We start from the raw sequence: 18,015 nt of genomic DNA on the forward strand, positions 1-18,015 counted from the left end.
GAGATGTTGGCAAGACCGTGAATACTTGCACCCATGAGGCCAGCCAGGCTTTGAGGGGCTATAACACCCAGCCAGGGAAGGAAGGAGCCCTGTCTGCTCTGCTCCCCTCTGGCCTGTCCCTGAGGCAGTCTGCTCAACAGACGCAGCGCTCACAGCCAGACCTAGAAGGCCACTCAAGCGCTAACACATGCGTACGTCCAGGAATCCCCCAGTATTTGAGGAAAACCCAACATGCTGAACGGGGAGGCGCTAAACCCAGCAAATGAAAAAAATAACATGGAAGAAAACATGAATCTGACAAGTGGAGTAAGGCTTTTTGAAAAAATAATACGAAGATTCATGTTTATAGACAAAAAGCTAGGTATCTTAGGTATGGTTAAACACTAAAAGGTGTCGGTTGGTTTCTAAGAAATGATTTACCTCAATTTAATTTAGCATTTTAATAAATCCTCCAAGGGGAAGGAAAAAAAAAATGAAGTTAGAGTGGGAGAGAGCCAAAGCATAAGAGACTCTTAAAAACTGAGAACAAACTGAGGGGTGATGGGGGGGTGGGACGGAGTGGGGGGTAGGTGATGGGCATTGAAGAGGGCATCTTTTGGGATGAGCGCTGGGTGTTGTATGGAAACCAATTTGACAATAAATTTCACATATTAAAAAAATAAATAAAAATAAAATAAATCCTCCAAAAGCATGTTAATATAATGTGCCTAGTATAGTAGTTTGCACACACATGAAATAGATATTAGCTATTCTAATGAGAAAAAAAGCAAGTTGAACAGTATTATAATATGTGACTATATTATTAAAACAGAAAGCAAAACTCCACTTTTTTTATATAGACCTATATAGTAAATGCTTAGGAAAGGCCTGGAAAGAGTTATTGCTGGGGAGGCTCAGGGTGGGGAGTGAGGAATGGCCTGAAAAGATTTTTACTTTATTTTTTATTATTTTTAAAAAATATTTTTGAGAGAGAGAGAGAGCGTGCGAGCCAGGAAGGGGCGGAGAAAGAAGGAGACACAGAATCTGAAACAGGCTCCAGGCTCCAAGCTGTCAGCAGAGGGCCCGACACGGGGCTTGAACCCACAAACCATGAGATCATGACCTGAGCCAAAGTTGGATGCTCAACCGATTGAGCCACCCAGGGGCCCCACAAAGATTTTTACTTTAGCTCTATGTTGTGCAAATTTTACAGTGAGACTGTATTCAAGCCCAGTATTATTTTAATTAACACAGATTTTTTTTCTTTTTTGGGGGGAGGGGGCTTAAGTAGAGGAAGAAGTAATAAAATCCCACAAGACCTGCTATTATAGTCTGGTCTGTAACATGGGGATTTGTTTTATTCCCTCAGCCCCGGTATTATACGTGACTTTTAAAATATCCTTTGTATTAATCCTTGTTAATTTATAATCACCATTTAATCCAGTGTTTTTAAGATGTGGGCCAGGATTCGTCCAAGGGTGGTGAACCCCAGGTAGAGGTTTCCATCAGCACTTTCTTAAAAAAAAAAAAAAAAAAAAAGGAAAGAAAGAAAATAGGAGACAACAGAGCAGAACAGAATCGAATAAAACAAAACTGTGTGCTTCACAAGCTTTAAGGTTAAATACTGTTTTGTGAAGCTTTGTCACGTGAAATGTATTTCTCGCTGTGGCCTGTGGCCTCAAAAGTTTGAAAAATCACTAACCCATTTTCTTCTTGGGAGGCTGCTAAACAAACCTGAATATTTTTTTTCCCCTTTGGTGTATTTGCAGAGTATGTTGTCTTGAATTATTAAACACTAAAGAAAAAGAGAAGCAGGCACGGCAGATTCATTCTTGCCATTTTCTCACTAAGTTCAGTTTTTGGAAGAGCAGAACCGAGAGCAGTTGTAAGTGACAGAGAAACGTAGTCTGCTCCTTCTAAGTGCTCATTAGCACGGGTAAAGAGCCTTTCCAAATGAGGTTCAAGAGGCTTCTGGCTTCCGAATCGCAGCATTCCTTTGTAACTTAACGAGGAAACTAACCAGCAGCTAAATAACTGCTCTGTCAGCCTGGATTTCCTGTTACCAAACATCAAAAAGAGACATTTAGAATCATGAGTATTTCAGATTTGTGAATAAAGGATCAAGAAGTCCTATCACACACATGGAAGAATTTGGAAGGTGAATTTTCTGAAGTCACGGGTCTAGGATAGATACACAATTTGTCTTTGCTGTGCAACAGTATAGTTATATTTGTTCTTATAAACCTAACGCATGGTATTAAGCACACACACAGAATACGTTTAATAAGAGAAATTTCTGAACTCAACGCACATGACCTACATTTATACATGGAGACTTAACTATCCCCTCTCGCTTGTCTCCCTGATCCCAACCAGCTCATTTTGCTCATCCGCTTTTGGAGCTAAGGTAGCTCTTTTCTTTTTTCTCTCTCTTTTTTTTTTTTTAAGTTTTATTTGTTTATTTGTTTTTTTGAGAGAGGGAGTGCATGTGGGTGAGGGGCAGGGAGAGAGAGGGAGGGAGAGAGAATCCCAAGCGGGTTCTGCACCATCAGTGCAGAGCCCTATACGGGGCTCGAACCCATGAGCTGTGAGATCATGACCTGAGCCAAAGTCACACTTAACCGACTGAGCCACCCGGGCACCCCGAGTTAGCCTTTGATGCATCCACTGCACTGTGTGACTTATAACTGGGGTGTGGGAGAGCCTCAGTGTGAGGGAGGGAACAAGATCTTGCTCCAATATGTCGAAAGCCAAATTAATTCAGTTATCTTTCCTATCTGTTTTCTAAAAAGAGAAGATCTTAAATAATTCATGATCCCACATAACTGTGTTATTTTTATAACACATTACTCTGCGTGTGTGTGTGTGTGTGTGTGTGTGTGTGTTTGCACGTGTGTGCATGCACGTGCACCCGCATGTGGTGTAATACAATAATTTTTAGTGTCCTGTTTGGTATTCTGTTTTCACTTACCTATTGCATTCTTACTTAGTGTGCCTAATTATCTACTATTGATTTTGCTGCAAGTGTTTGGGGTATTTCCCTTTAATAGAAAAGGAAATAGACCTAGATATAGATGATCATGTTATTTGTTTCTATTTTTACTCAACGAAGCAGTGCTTCTGCTGTTTGGCTTTAAGAAGCGGTGAGTCCTAAATAGAAAAACAGCAGCCAGTCTTGCCTTATTTACTACTGAAAGAAGTCCCACCTGCCAGCATGCTCAGACCCAAGTTCTGTTTCCAATCCATATTATTCCTTGGAATATTCCACTTAGACTGGTGATTGGAAAAACTGTGGGTTTGAATTCACACTTCTCATGGTATTTTGCTAGTGACCATTCTGAGAGCAGGGCCTGGCGTGGCTAAAAGCCTTCATGTTCTAATATAATGGGGGGCGGGGGTGGCTAGGGAGTGCCCTTGTGTCTTGGCTTGAAGGGGTAGCAAGGAGTCAAATCCCAAACAAACCCTCCAGTTAGCCCTGCCTGTGTACAATGTCAAATATTTCCTTCCCCCAATGCCATCACCTCGAGGTGTCTAGGGACCTCCTCTCCTTGAAGAGGCTTTATGTGTGTTTGGAACATTAAAACATAAGTCAGAAACAGACTGACTCCTGGGCACAGACAGGTGCCCCCTGTCTAATGGTGGGTGGAAGATGGTCAATGGATGATGGGCATCCTGGTATTAGAGAGACAGGGTTGTGGATACACTGTTGGTTGTCTCTCAGCGTAGTCCAGATTCCTTTTCCTTTCATACCCTGTTAGAAGGGCTCACCACCCACAGTAGAGACTAAATATGTCAGATATTTCTGGCCTCCACTGTAGCTAGGGGATGGTATATGACCCAGTCTAACCAATGAGATATAAAGGGAAATCTGCTGAAGAGCATGTAGGAAAGATTTTCCTCCCTACTAAAAAGAAATATGCACAAGAGCCCTTCTTCCCTGTCTCCTTTCATTATGTGTTTGGATGTAGTTGCATGAGGATGTGATGCTTGGAGCTGTGGCAGCCATCCTGCATCAATGAGATGAGAAGCCTAGAAAAAACCCAGTCCTCTGAGATAGCAGAAGAGAGAGCCTGGGTTCTTAATGACAAATTTGCATTTTAAAAACTTGGGAAAATACTATTTCATCAAAACCATACATTTATTATTAGGGGTGCCTGGGTGGCTTAGTCGGTGAACATCTGACTCTTGATTTCAGCTTGGGTCATGATCTCACGGTGTGTGAGATCAAGCCCCGTGTTGGGCTCTGCGCCGACAGAGTAGTAGGACCTGCTTGGGATTCTCTCTCTCCCTCTGTCTCTCTGCCCCCTTCCCCATGCACGTGCTCTCTCTCTCTCTCTCTCAAATAACTTTAAAAGTAAAAACTTAAAAAAACTACCCATCGATCATCAGTTATTTTAAAAGTGCACCACATCGCTTGGCCTCTCCAGCACCTTCCACTCTCTGGGCAGTGATATGGCTGCTCTGTTACCCACAGGAGTTTCCCTTTGGGTGACTCTCCCCCCTCCCTCTCAGAGGAGCAGATTTAACCAGAGCCCTGGTGCTTTTCTCCCTTGGCATTTGTCTCCTTGGGCCTTTCTCTTGGGCATGTGGGCGGCAGCTGCGGGCTCCGACTGAGGAGACGGGCGCTTATTCTGGGGAATCACTTCGGTTTTACAGCACCCAGAGCGGCTGGAGCATTTCTTTACCCATTAGCTGTTATTGACCCATCGTGGAGTCTCTGAAGTTTTGACCTGGTGTGAAATCCTCGAACTGACAGGGCCTCTGAAGCACAGCTCGTTTCTGCCCTTATCACGAAACACTTCTGCCTTCAAACTGTCTTGGCAGAGGGACAAAGGGTTTTATGATTCCGCCACACTCTCTCAGCTTGGTTACTGGTATAGTGCTCTGGTTAGAAGTGCCCACCGGTTGCTCACCAACTACATGCTGAATCTGGATATTCCTGAAGGGAGGTCTGAGTGTGCCGAGCAAGTATATCATTCATTCTTTTCCTAAGTGGACATTTATTGAGTGCCTGCCGTGTGTAGTCACAGGAGCTGCAGGAGATACAAAGCGAAAGAAAAAATTCCAGCCCTGGAGAAGTTCATGGGTTTGTTTCTTTAGCAGTAGTGGAAGGATTCAAAATATCATTTGCTCTCCAGCTCAGGGGTCCCTCTTGGACCTTTCCTTGTGGACCGAGGATCTTTATGTCCTGCTGGGGCCAGAGGATGTGAAGGCAGCTGCCTAGGCTAGAGATGCTGGTGATGATCTAGAAACCTGAGTGGGGCCCAGAGAAGGTAAGTGCAGCCCCAGAGCCACCTGGTGGGTGGTCTGCTGATGGTGTTGGGGAAGGAGACCAGCCATTGCAGGGGTGGGGAGCGTTTGGGGATGCCCGAATTCCAAAACAGAAGAAAGGCTGAATTTCTGTGAAACAGGAACATCTCAGAGGAGATGGGGAGGGAGGGGTTCCAAGTTGGCAGACTTTCCAGAAAAGAGAAAGCTCTCTTTTTTCCTACACCTCTCACCTGGCATTCTTCCTCACCCCAGGACCTGGAGGGAGTTCAGACTCTTTCCATTCTGGGGCCTAAGGACAGAACTGAAGAGTTAATATAAGTAGCATGCTGAGAACGATACCTGGCACAGAGCGAGGGCTATTTAAGTGTCTGTCTTTTGTTGTTATGCTGCTATTTTCGTTCCCAAGTGATCAGACAGATGGACCTGGACCTTCCATTGGAAAAGCCACTCACTAGCGGTGGTCTGAATTCTGTGCAGACAACTTGTGGGCAGAGGGCCCATCTCTACACCCCGCCCCCCAGCCCTTACTGATGTCATGTGGCTAAATCCCTCTGCTGCCTGTTTTAGGAGGCTGGGGGAAGCTCCCAGACCCCATCCCTTCCTCAGAGCTGGGCCAAGTGGGGGCAATGAGGTGTCTGCCATGAGTAGCTCTGGTTGGCATCCATGTAGCAAAGAACCCCAAAGACACCTCAAGGTCCAGAGGTGCAGTGAAAGGAGGCTTGACTCTGCGAGGAGGTGAGGAGGGTGGAGAGGGGCTCTGGAGTATTCAAGAAGCATCGAGGGGTGCCTGGGTGGCTCGGTCGGTTAAGTGTCTGACTTTGGCTCAGGTTGTGATCTCGCAGTTGGCGAGTTCGAGCCCCACATCGGGCTCGCTGCTGTCAGCGCAGAGGCCTCTTTGGATCCTCTGTCCCCCTCCCTCTACCCTTGCCCTGCTTGTGCTCTCTCTCTCTCTCTCTCTCTCTCTCTCTCTCTCAAAAATAAATAAACATTAAAAAAAAAAGAAGCAGCAGCATTGAGAAGTCCCAGCTCGCCTCACTCTTGGAGAGCGTGCCCTGTTACTATGCAGAGGGAAGCTTTCTTTTCTCACCTTCTTAGTGGTGTGGGACCTGTTCTCATGGGTTAACCAATCCTCCTGAGCCTTAACCAGGACTTCTCGAAAGGCTCCCAAGAGTTTGGAAATTGGATGGAAAATCCTCTAAACCAAGTACTTGAGGGCGCCCCTGACAGTAGGGGGCTCCAGTCACCCACATGACAAGTGAAAAGTAAATGTTTCCATTAGAGGAGCTTTGTTTTGGTAGCTTGTGGAACGTAGAGTTTAGGACACATGCTTAAACCTCTTTTACTGAGGAAATCTTAAGGGACTGTCATTATAGAAAGTGCTTAAAAAGTAAAACAAGAGCGATTAGAGTGTCCAGATAGGTAGCACGAGATAATTATTGAACATTTTAGGGGCGCCTGGGTGGCGCAGTCGGTTAAGCGTCCGACTTCAGCCAGGTCACGCTCTCGCGGTCCGGGAGTTCGAGCCCCGCGTCAGGCTCTGGGCTGATGGCTCGGAGCCTGGAGCCTGTTTCCGATTCTGTGTCTCCCTCTCTCTCTGCCCCTCCCCCGTTCATGCTCTGTCTCTCTCTGTCCCAAAAATAAATAAAAAAAACGTTGAAAAAAAAAATTAAAAAAAAAATTATTGAACATTTTATAATTTTATCTTCAGCATTTATAGGGGGCTTAATAAGTGTCAGACTCTGTGCTTAGTGTTTTGCATCTGTTATCTGTTTTAACCTTCATAGTAACCCTGTGATGAAAAAATCACGAGTAACTAGATGCAGGGTCACGGTCGCTTGCCCAAAGTCACCAAAGTTTGCCTCGGCTCCAAAGCTGTGTTCTTAGAACCGTTAGAACTCACCGCTTGGGAAATCATTGGTTTCCCTGTGAATAGTCACAGGTGTTCTGGAAACCAGTCAAGGCTTTTATAGGAAGCCTCTTGTTTGGGACAAGAGGGCAGGGAGAGAATATTGACCATAGTCTGAAGAATAAGAAAAAAAAAAAAAAAAAAGGAAATGGTCTCATTTCTTCTGAAATCTAATGTCAGGGGGTCGGGTCATTTCAGCCAAAGTGGATTTTTGTCTCTGTTGACTTGGCCGGCCACAGGTGCACTTTTGGGGTCCATGTTTTCAGACGCAAAACCCCTTTCTCCTCCCTTACTGGTTTGGGACTAGGCCAGGAGGAAGGGAATGCCGATTCTGGGCCAGGCTGCTCTCCCGCTGCCTTGGGGCAGCGCCCCCGCCTCATCCACTCTCAGCCTGTGGGCCAAGTGGGGGAACGAGCCCTGCCTCCCTCAGAGCTCCTGTCAGAGACAAACGTGCCGCATCACTGCTGTTGGGGTGCCGCGGGGGACCCCAGGCCCTGAGCAGAGAGGCAGCTGTGTGCAGGACTGCAGACCCACTCAGCCTTCCTTTTAAGGAGGCCTTGTAAGAGGCATATTTTTGAGACTGATGCAAAATCCCAGGCAGCGACGTTCCTTCCAGTGACTCAGCCCAGTAGGTGGAAGTGACTTTAAATAATGACAGTATCGACCATCTTCCCCCTCCCGCAGTGTCACACAGCAGCAAACACAAACTCTCAGCCCCACACCCGCTGTGTCAGCTGCTCTACGCGAGAGCAGAGTGGCTGGGGTAAAGTAACGCATCTGTTGGACAATGTCCTCCTCCTCCCCGGAAACAAGCCCAGATAAACAAGAGTGACAAAAGGGTCACTCTGTACACCCCCCTCTCAGAGTGAAGCTAGCCATAATTCTAGCTGCCACCATCAGGGAAGAGGCCGCTTGAGTTCATTAGGAAGGGAAGCCACCCAGTCTCAGTTCAAAACATTTAGAAACTGATAACGTCTTAGAAAGAGACTGCGGTAATTGGACCGGCAGCGTCACACGTCTCTGTAGACAGAACAAAAGGGACGTTGGCTCAGGAAAGGGGGCGCAGGTCATGCTGGGTTTGGATCTAACAAGCTTCTCTGTGTTCCGCGTAGACGTTGATTCACTGAGCCCAAACAGTGCCCAGCTACGGCCCCTGCCTTGAGGTGTCCTTGACCCTAGGTGCCTCCAGAGGTGAGGGGTCAATTGGGGACTTTATTGGGGCCTCTGGAAGATTGCAAGGACCAAATAAGAGTCAAGGTCCTCAAGCTGGCAGTGGGAGGAGAGGAGGATGGTTTCTTAGCAGCCATAAGATGGGAAGGGTCCGAGGGAAGCCTCCAGAATAGCATTCTGCATCAAAGCCCCTTGCTCCATATCCCTCAACCTTACTCACTCCAAAGCCGGAGGCCCCGGATTGGGTGCTGGGCCAAAACGGATTTATTTTGTGTGCATCATTTTAAGGAATATCCAGTGTGTACTGTCAGAACAAATACAAACTAAAAGCAGATTCAATTCCTCCTGCTGAAAATAAAGGAAGAGATTTCCCTTCTCTCTCTCTCTCTCTTTTTTTTTTCCAAGCATTGATTTTAGGAAACTTGCCATTATAAGTGCCTTCTCCCATCTTTGAAAGATGCACATATCATTTAAGAAAAAAATTTTTTTAAATATTTATTTTTGATAGAGACAGAGCACAAGTGGGGGAGGGCCAGAGAGAGAGGGAGACACAGAATCCAAAGCAGGCTCCAGGCTCTGAGCTGTCAGCACAGAGCCCGATGCGAGGCTCGAACTTGTGAGCCACAAGATCATGACCTGAGCCGAAACCAAGAGTCAGATGCTTCACCGACTGAGCCACCCAGGTGCCCCGAAAAATACACAAATCGTTTTGAAGACTAGATTGGCATTTTGCCAATGCTGTGACCCAGGAGTGTCTCTGTCGGGGACCTAGGCCCCATGTCTTTGAAATGTGAACATCAAGGGAGACAGTGCTCTGTCTTAGGCGGGAGCGTAGGAGCCTAACTTCAGTGAGCACCTCCCTCTAAGTCTCAAGATAACCTCCTATCATGAAGTCGGAAGGTCGTTTCTCCTCTGGATAAAGCCAGTTAGCTAGCACACAAGGTCCTCAACTACCAGGTAGAGTTAGAATGCACTACGTGTGACCAATGGTGCCATCACTTCCCCGTACTTGAGGACTAGTGATGGTTTGTCTTGAGAACACGTATGGAACGGGTCGTGTCTGCCTGGCTCTATAAAAGAGTGAGACTTTGTTCTTTCTCTGCAATTCGCAGCACATTGTGCTGCACATCACATTCTGGCTTAATGCTTATTCAGTAATAAAACGGATCTTATTCTGTACTACCTTTTGGAGAGAATTTCTGGGTTAAATACCTTATGCCTGTTCTGTGTCTGGCCTCCCGCACTCAGTCCATATTTATAAGTACAGCATACATCACCTTGGCCTTTTATAGCTAATGTTCTCCTAAAGGACCCAAACATTTTCCAAGAGATGACCTTAGAGCTCTGTGAAGTAAGGATCAGATATATCTACTTTCATTTTGTGGTGGTTCCGGAAGGTGTGGGGCTAGTCTGAGACTGGAGAAAGGTCAGGGAACTGTTTTACGAGGGAACTGTTAAATCCCTCAACTCCAGAACATTCCGTATCTGCTGCCGTCTTACCCATCCCACAGGAACCCACACCATTTGATTTTCACTGTATAATAATCTTATAATTTTCTTTTTTAGAGGAGGGCTCTTTATTTTTCTTTGAAGTTCTTAAATTCTATTTATAATTTTCTTATCTAATCACCTGCAGTATTCACATTTCTCCCCAATTCCTGGGCACAATCTGCACCATCACCTTTGACGAATTCTTAACAATGCAGCTTGCTCTCCTTCTAGACATGTGTGCAAGAGAAAGACTTGTACAGTAATGTTCATAGCAGTTTTGTTCATGGTAGCCAAAACCTGGAAACAACCGAACGCGTCTCAACAGGGGAATGGGTAAACTAGCTGTGATGTATCCATACTGCGGAATACCACTCAGCCACTGAAATAGACTATGGATACATGCAGTCACATCAGCGAATTTCAAAAACATGACACTGGGCTAAAGAAACCAGACGGAACAAGAGAAATCACACATACTGTGTGATTCCACTTACATAATGTTCTATAATAAGCAAAACCAATCCGTTGTGACAGAAAGCAGCTCAGTGCTTGCCTAAGGTGGGAGAGGGGGAGGTTGATGTTAAATGGGCGCGGGGAACTTTTTGGGACGGCGGAAATGTTCTTTATCTTGATTGGGGTGGAGGTTGCACAGATCTATCCATTTGTCAAAACTCTCTCTCTCTCTCTATATATATATATGAAATGGGTGCAGTCAGCTGTATGTAAATTTTCAGGAAGGTTTATTGAAATAATAATAGGGGCGCCTGGTGTCTCAGTTGGTTAAGCGTCCGACTCTTGATTTCTGCTCAGGTCATGATCTGATGGTTCGTGGGTTCAAGCCCCTAGTTGAGCTCTGCACTGACAGGGAGGAGCCTGCTTGGGATTCTTTCTCTCTGCCTCTCTCTCTCTCAATCAATCAATAAATAAATAATTAATGAAAAATGTTTTTAATTAGAAAAATCTAAAACATAATCAATGTTTCTTTATGCACAAAATCTGAAATTAACAGAAGACACACAAACTGAGGCTCACTTTCTCAGCCACGGCGGCCTGGTTTGCACGACGCCAGGAGCACAGCCCGTCCGCAGACTCTGGGAACGTGTCACAAGCTCACAGCTGGTGTCGAGGTTACCCTGGCCCATCTCCGGTCTCTGAAAGGACACGAACAGAGGCTGGCTGACAGTAACACGCAGCTGGGAGTGGCGGGTCCCCAGAGCTCTTCCTCGGGGAAAGTCTGCCCTGTCAGAAGAATAACACGCAATCCACAGCTGGCAGGCAGGGTTCGCGATGAATCATGCCGCTTCTGTAAGAACGAAAGGGGTGTGATTCACACGTGTCACGGTTGATGGGAATATTAAGGGCTCCTTTCCCCAAGCGAGGGGGAAGCGGAAAACTCTCTTTAAATATTACACTTCTTTTCTTAAACAACTGCCATTTCAGCTCCTCCCCACTGACTCATTTGGGAGAAGAAATACGTGGCAGGTTTTGTATCGGTGAAATCAAATCCTTCCTCGGAACAGGACAGTGTAGGGTGCAGGGAAATCACCCAGATCTGGTCCCCATTCACCAAAGGTGGGGGGGGGGGGAGCCCGCTCTCTCTTTGTGACGTGAGCCATGCCAGGTGAGGGCGGCGACATTGTCCTTCTCTGACTGGTCTTCTCACCCTCAAGGGTCGGGGTGGGGGTGGGGGGGGGAAGATGGGCCTCAGTTGTAACTTGGTGTTTAACTTGGTGTTTAACATCATGAGCCAGCAGATGCCAGAATGGGATCCTAGGGAGATTGTTAAAAAGGCTTTTGCAAATCCATCAGAGACGTCCATCCACCTTAGGAAAGCTTGGGAGAAGAAAGAGATGAAGCAGGGATGGGAGTGATGTGTGTGCAAGCCACGGGACACCCAGACTCCTGGCCTCCGGAACTGTGGGAGAACACGTCCCAGTGGCTGGAGCCCCCAGCGGGTGCTACCTTGTTCTGGAAGCCCCAGCAAGCTGGTGGGAGAAAGAGCCCGTGTGTGTGAAGAAGGGTGGTGAGTCCCACGTAGCTGGAGGTGATGTGTGAGGAGAGGGCCTCCACGATCCCTCCGGCTGGGCTGTGGGCGGCTGTGACCAGCAGGCTGTGGGGGGTGGGGGGACTTCCATGGGGGAGCCTCCCAGCCCCGTGCTGGCCTTTCGCCATGGAAAGAGCATTCAAGAGTCAACCAAGAGATGAAGTGAGAGCACCGGGTCCCTCTCCTCTGTCCGCCTGGAGCTCCGGAGCTCCCATTTCCACTTTCCTGGTAACATGGAGGACGAGCGTGACCATGCCTGGCCTGTGCGTCTCTCGGGGTGCCGGCAGGGAACAGAGGAAACTGTGTTCGAAAACTGTATCTTGGGGCACCTGGGTGGTCCAGTGGGTGAGCGTCCGACTTCGACTGTGGTCATGATCTCACGGTTTGGGAGTTGGAGCCCCGTGTCGGACGGGCTGCTGTCCGCGCAGCGCGCACCTCAGATTCTCTGTCTCGCTGTCTCTCACTGCCCTCCCCAGCTCGTGCTCTCTTTTAAAAATAAACAATTAAAAAAAAAAGCCATCTTGTGGGGGTACCTGGCTGGCTCAGTCAGAAGAGCACTTGACTCCTGATCTCGGGCTTGTGAGTTCGAGCCCTACATTGGGTGTAGAGATTACTTAAATGAATAAAACTTAAAAAAAAAAAAAAAATCTTGTGACTCACATGCACCAGGGTGTTAGACGCACCTTCTGTTGTCTCAGAGTTTCAGCAGAGACCCCCCCCAAAGGGAAAGAGAAATAATGCTTATGTGTGCAGGACTCTCTAAGCCATTATGAAATCAGCTTGTCACAGCCCCGGAGACCCCAGAAGAAGAGGCTTGGGGTGCAGCGTGAGATAGCGGACAGCAGCTCTCTAGGGCGGGAGCCGTTGCACTGTGAGGTGCCGCTTCTGCCCCTTTGCCTGTGACGGTCCCCAGCCCCTTCCCCACAGTGAGCCTGGTGAGACTCTGAGGCTTGAGAGCGCCCACAGAAACCAGTCAGGTGCCCTCTGGAGTTGGGAGGGACAAAGGGACTGACCCTGAGCCACATTTCAAACCATGAATGCAGAGCCTGGATGGAGTGGCCCATGGTGGCAGGACGAGGAGAGAGCTCAGAGTGGGGAGCTTCTCATAGCTGCATGAGGACCCCATGGAAGGGAGCTGGCGCTAAGGTACCTTTATTAGTTTTTTTAATGTCTATTTATTTTCAAAAGAGCGAGAGAGAGGCAGAGCGCTAGCAGGGAGAGGGGCAGAGAGAGAGAGGGAGACACAGAATCCAAAGCAGGCTCCGGGCTCCAGCACAGAGCCCGATGCGGGGCTTGAACTCACAACCGCGAGATCATGACCTGAGCCGAAGGCCGACGCTTAACCGAAAGATCCCCCCAGGAGCTCCCTGAGTTACCTTTAAAGGGACTCTGCCTTGAAGGACCATCTGCAAGGCAAAGTGACCCCAGCAGAGTGACTCAGGATGGGGCAGAAGTCAGGGGCCAGGAGGGTAGTTATGAGTGGTCAGGTCAAGGAGCAAGCCCTGTGTCTAGTATTCCCTCACAGAGAGACCTCCGAGGAATCTGCAAAAGCTCCAGGTGGGAGAGAGTCAGCCTTGGGGCAGGTTGCACCCCTGAGTCCTGGTTCCTGACACGGCCTGTACTGGTCAAGTACCGTCCTGGGGCTTGCCGCCCTTACCGCTCTCCCCTCCCTGCTCCGAGTCTGGGGGAGGGGCAGGACAGTATTTGATGGAGGTGAGGAGTGGGGGAGAAGCCCACCATGCTCTTCCTCTTCTGTTTTGAGTTTTTTTTTTTTTAATTTTTGTTTTTAATGTTTATTTATTTTTTGAGACAGAGGGAGACAGAGCGTGTTTCAGGGAGGGGCAGAGAGAGAGGGAGACACAGAATCTGAAACAGGCTCCAGACTCTGAGCTGTCAGCACAGAGCCCAATGCGGGGCTCGAACCCACGAACCGTGAGATCATGATCTGAGCCGAAGTCGGACGCTCAACCGACTGAGCCACGCACGCGCCCCTGTTTTGAGTCTCTTAGCCTGAGTCGGTCCTGAACTTTAAATTGGTTGTGGGATTATAGCTTTGATAGTAGACTGAACTGGACTTTCCAATAGCTGAAGAAGGAGCCTATTCACTAATCAACAGAATGACTGGAAAAGCTGTGGGACTTTGCTTAGAATTCATCCAGGGACAGGGAGGAACAACTGGTCAGCAGTTGCTTAAAGAAGCAGTGGTCAGGAAGAATCGAGATCTTTTTCTGTTTGTACCATATTCCCTCCTACTCTTTTAACAGAAGTTGTAGTTAGATAAATGTTAACCTTGGAACCTCCTCTCCTGGAAATAAAACAGAGCCCACTCTCCTTATTGTAGCTAAGGGGCTATTACATAAAGGGCATGTCATTAACTTTATTTAGGTTGAATCTCAAGTTAGCAATAAAAACATAGATTTCCGTTAAGGATTTCTTTTTGCATTGAAAGAAGAAGAGATGACTGTTCCTTCAACTGTACTTTGCATGATGTTTGTGAGATGACTGGATAAGATTACAATTAAGTGAGATAGGTTTTTAGGAATCTTGAAATGGGTAGGAATGCATTAAACCACAAAATAGCGTTACAACAGCCGTATAGTTTACAAAGAATCTAATGTATCTTGAGTACCGCAAATTCTATGCTGGAATCTGATGATGTTTTACTGCTGGTGTTAGTCAAGACTTCTTTGGTGGGGAGTGACAGAAACCCAACTCCGACGAGCTTAGCTGAAGGAGAATGCCTTGGTTCATATAGCTGGGCAGTCCAGGGGTGGGTCTGGCGTCACACATAGCTGGTGTAGGGCTGCTTCTCTCTCCCAGCTCTGCTAGTGACGCTTCACTTCATTCAACAAACTCTCCCCCGTATGACGGGCACAATGTCTCCCGGCCCCCTCCATCTCTCATGCTCAGCAACCACAGTAGAAAGCGCACTCGTGTCAGCTGTGTCCGAATAGCCATAAGCCCCAGAGACAACCCAGGTCACATCCTCCCGTGAATCGACCTCTTTGGCTAAGAGACGGGAAGCTCTGATTGGCCGGCTTGGGTCATGTGGCCATCTCTATAGAGAGAGGCTGCTGTATAGAAAGAGGTGGACAGTCCATTAGGACCTCCCAGAAAGGTCAAGAAAGTACTAGCGGAAGGGGATGGAATAGCATGCTGTCTTGGCATACGGCAAGCTCCATTTTCTTCCTTATCCACAGAGACTATTCAGTTGGCATTGTCTAGGTCTGGAGTTGAAGTGACATCCCTTCACCCTGTGCCCCTATTCTCTGACTCCACTCGGAGTCAGCCGACCCATCTGAGCCCAAGTCCTGCAAGTACTGGCCTGGGAAGAGGACCTATTTGGAATACGTATCAGACTTTCTCCTTCAGGTATCAGACTTTATTTTTTAAATCCACCTATCATTTATTTATACATTATTTGTACTCGTTTTGAGCTTTCTGCTAGAGCAACTCATGTAGTTTCTGTTTTCCTCATTGACGCCCAGTTGGTTGATACACGTCCCTTTGGGACTGATTTCCATGTGTAGGGTTGGCTGTGAATGATGAGGTTTGTTCTTGGATCCGGGACACCTCCTTTCGGGGCTCTGACTCCCAGATGCTCCCTGCGACTATGCAATACCCCAGGCTGCACACCACCCTGCCAGCCTTCCATTCTTTCCTCTCGATCGCCCACACCCTTGGGGTTGCATTCCGATAGGTAGCAGGACCTGGTCACGGGTGTTGGGAAGATGGCCCAATCCCCTAGTATACTAGCTAGTTGAAGTGTTTCCCTCCCAGATAACCTGCTTCCTTGGTTTATATAAATATGCTTCTTAAGGTCTTTGGTGGGGGTGCCTGGGTGGCTCAGGAGGTTAAATGTCAGACTCATGGCTCGTGGGAGCTGAGAGCGTGGAGCCTGCTTGGGATTCGGTCTCTCGCTTTTTCCTCCCCTCCCCCACTCTCATGCACGCGCGCGCGCTCTCTCTCTCTCTCTCTCTCTCAAAATAAACAAACGTAAAAAAATAAAAAAAAAGAAGCCCTTTAGAGGATGTCAGAAGTGGAGGAAATCACAGTCCCAGGGGCTCACCAGTCATTTCCATGCACACAGGCATAGACATCTCCTCTGCCCATGCGTGAGGCAACATGAGGGTGCTCGTGCGTCCCTTCCTCCTTCGACACCTTCCCATTTAGGCCCGTGGGAAGGCTGGAGCACAATCAGGCTAATGCATGCTAGCATTGGTTACTATGACAAAGCAAGGCTGCCAGAGCCTCAAAGACATTATGTGTTAGAAATAGAACAAATCATTTTTAGCGGGTGCAGATAAATTAGTTTAATTTTCTCCAGCAGTCAGTTTAAACAAAATTTGGTAAGCTTTGTTTTGAGTAATTGAATGCAATTTGAGCTGTGAGTTGTGTGTAACTGTTGTACATTTGATAATGAGCAACTATCCCCGTGTCCCCTTTCTGCGGAAAAGGATTTTACGTTCTGTGATTCTTGCAGATCCCCCATATCATGTCTATTTTCAGGCTCAGCTCCTAAATCTACAATTAATTCAACCAATCCAGTGCTTTAAAATATTTCTAGAGGGGCTTCTGACTGGCTCAGTCAGTTAAGCGTCCGACTTTTGATTTCTTAGGCTCATGTCATGACCTCCCAGTTCATGAGTTTGAGCCCCACTCTACGTTAGCAGTGTGGACCCTGCTTTGGATTCCCTCTCTCTCCCTCCCTCTCTGTCCCTCACCTGCTCACACACTCTCTCTCTCTCTCAAAATAAATAAATAAACTTAAAAAAATCTTTCAAGAGGGTGCCTGGTGGTTCAGTCAGTTGAGCGTCTGACTTCTGCTTGGGTCATGATCTCATGATTCATGAGTTCAAGCCGCATGCTGGGCTCTGTGCTGACAGCTCCGAGCCTGGAGCCTGCTTTGGAATCTGTGTCTCCCTCTCTCTGCCCCTCCACTGCTCACGCTCTGTCTCTCTTTCTTAAAAATAAATAAACGTTAAAAAAAAATTTTTTTTTTAAATCTTTCTAGATAGTATATGGAAGTCACAAAACACACAGCAGGTGCTCAATATACGGTAACTGTGATAATACTGTGTCAGACTGTTTTTTCCAAAAATGGTCATAACAATCTTTCCCACACCACATATTCTTTTAGAACCTTGCCACCCCCCTATCAAAAGGTGAGGACTGTGCTCCCTCCCCTTGAACCTGGATGGGCTTGTGTGACTGCCTTGACCAAAAAAGTATGGAGGAAGTGATGCCTTGAGACTTCTGATGCTACGTCAGGAAAGGTCAGGTCTCTGTGTCTGTGTCTGTGTCTCTGTCCACTTTCCCTAGAGCCCTGAGCCTCCATGTGAGAAGTCTGGCTACTTGAAACCACCATTCTGGAGAGTCCATAGAGCAAACATGTATATATCTCATGCTATAGAGACAGAGTGTGACGGTTGGGGAGCCATTCAACCATCAGTTATTTGTGTCTTCTTGGCCCCAGGTGCCAGACATATGGGAGAACCTTCAGGGCGGTTCTAGCCCCCTCACCATCTGACTGTTAGTACATGAGGGACCCTAAGGGAGAATCCCCAGATCTGCGAGGAAATAATAAATTATTGTTGTTTTAAGCCCCTAATTTTTGGGCCGCTTTGTCCTGTCACAATGACAGGATATTTAACATTTGGCAAGTACTGACTGAGTCAAGTACTGTGCTAGGTGCTTTGCAGGGATTACCTCATTTAATCTTGACTGTCCCTATGAGATGAGCATTTTTCCTTTTAATTTTTTTTCAACGTTTTTTATTTATTTTGGGACAGAGAGAGAGCATGAACGGGGGAGGGGCAGAGAGAGAGGGAGACACAGAATCGGAAACAGGGTCCAGGCTCCGAGCCATCAGCCCAGAGCCTGACGCGGGGCTCGAACTCACGGACCGCGAGATCGTGACCTGGCTGAAGTCGGACGCTTAACCGACTGCGCCACCCAGGCGCCCCTGAGATGAGCATTTTTTACTCACCCTCAGAGAAGTTGAGTGACCAAGGTCACACAACAGTGGATGACAGTCTGTTCTAGGGTCCAAACACCCAACCACTAAGAACTGCACATTCCCTTTACTCATGACTTTTCTACTGGGTAGCAGCATCTCCTCTGACCTCGCACACACGTTGCTCTGTCACCCAGT

The 18,015-nt window shown here is 47.5% G+C and overlaps 1 protein-coding gene across 3 annotated transcripts in view; it reads left to right on the forward strand.

The window, feature by feature from the left end:
- The window catches only part of ATP6V1C1 (ATPase H+ transporting V1 subunit C1), a 67,359-nt gene extending 62,117 nt beyond the window's left edge, over window positions 1-5,242 (forward strand). For 2 of the 3 annotated variants that reach the window (XM_047842602.1, XM_047842604.1), the window contains exon 17: window positions 5,118-5,242. The gene's annotated coding sequence lies outside the window, so the exon portion shown is untranslated. The remainder of the gene's footprint in view (window positions 1-5,117) is intronic. The other variant, XM_047842601.1, reaches the window with a different exon arrangement.
- The last annotated feature ends 12,773 nt before the right edge of the window (window positions 5,243-18,015 follow it).

Source organism: Prionailurus viverrinus, chromosome F2, assembly GCF_022837055.1.
Source record: "Prionailurus viverrinus isolate Anna chromosome F2, UM_Priviv_1.0, whole genome shotgun sequence".
NCBI lineage: Eukaryota > Metazoa > Chordata > Mammalia > Carnivora > Felidae > Prionailurus > Prionailurus viverrinus.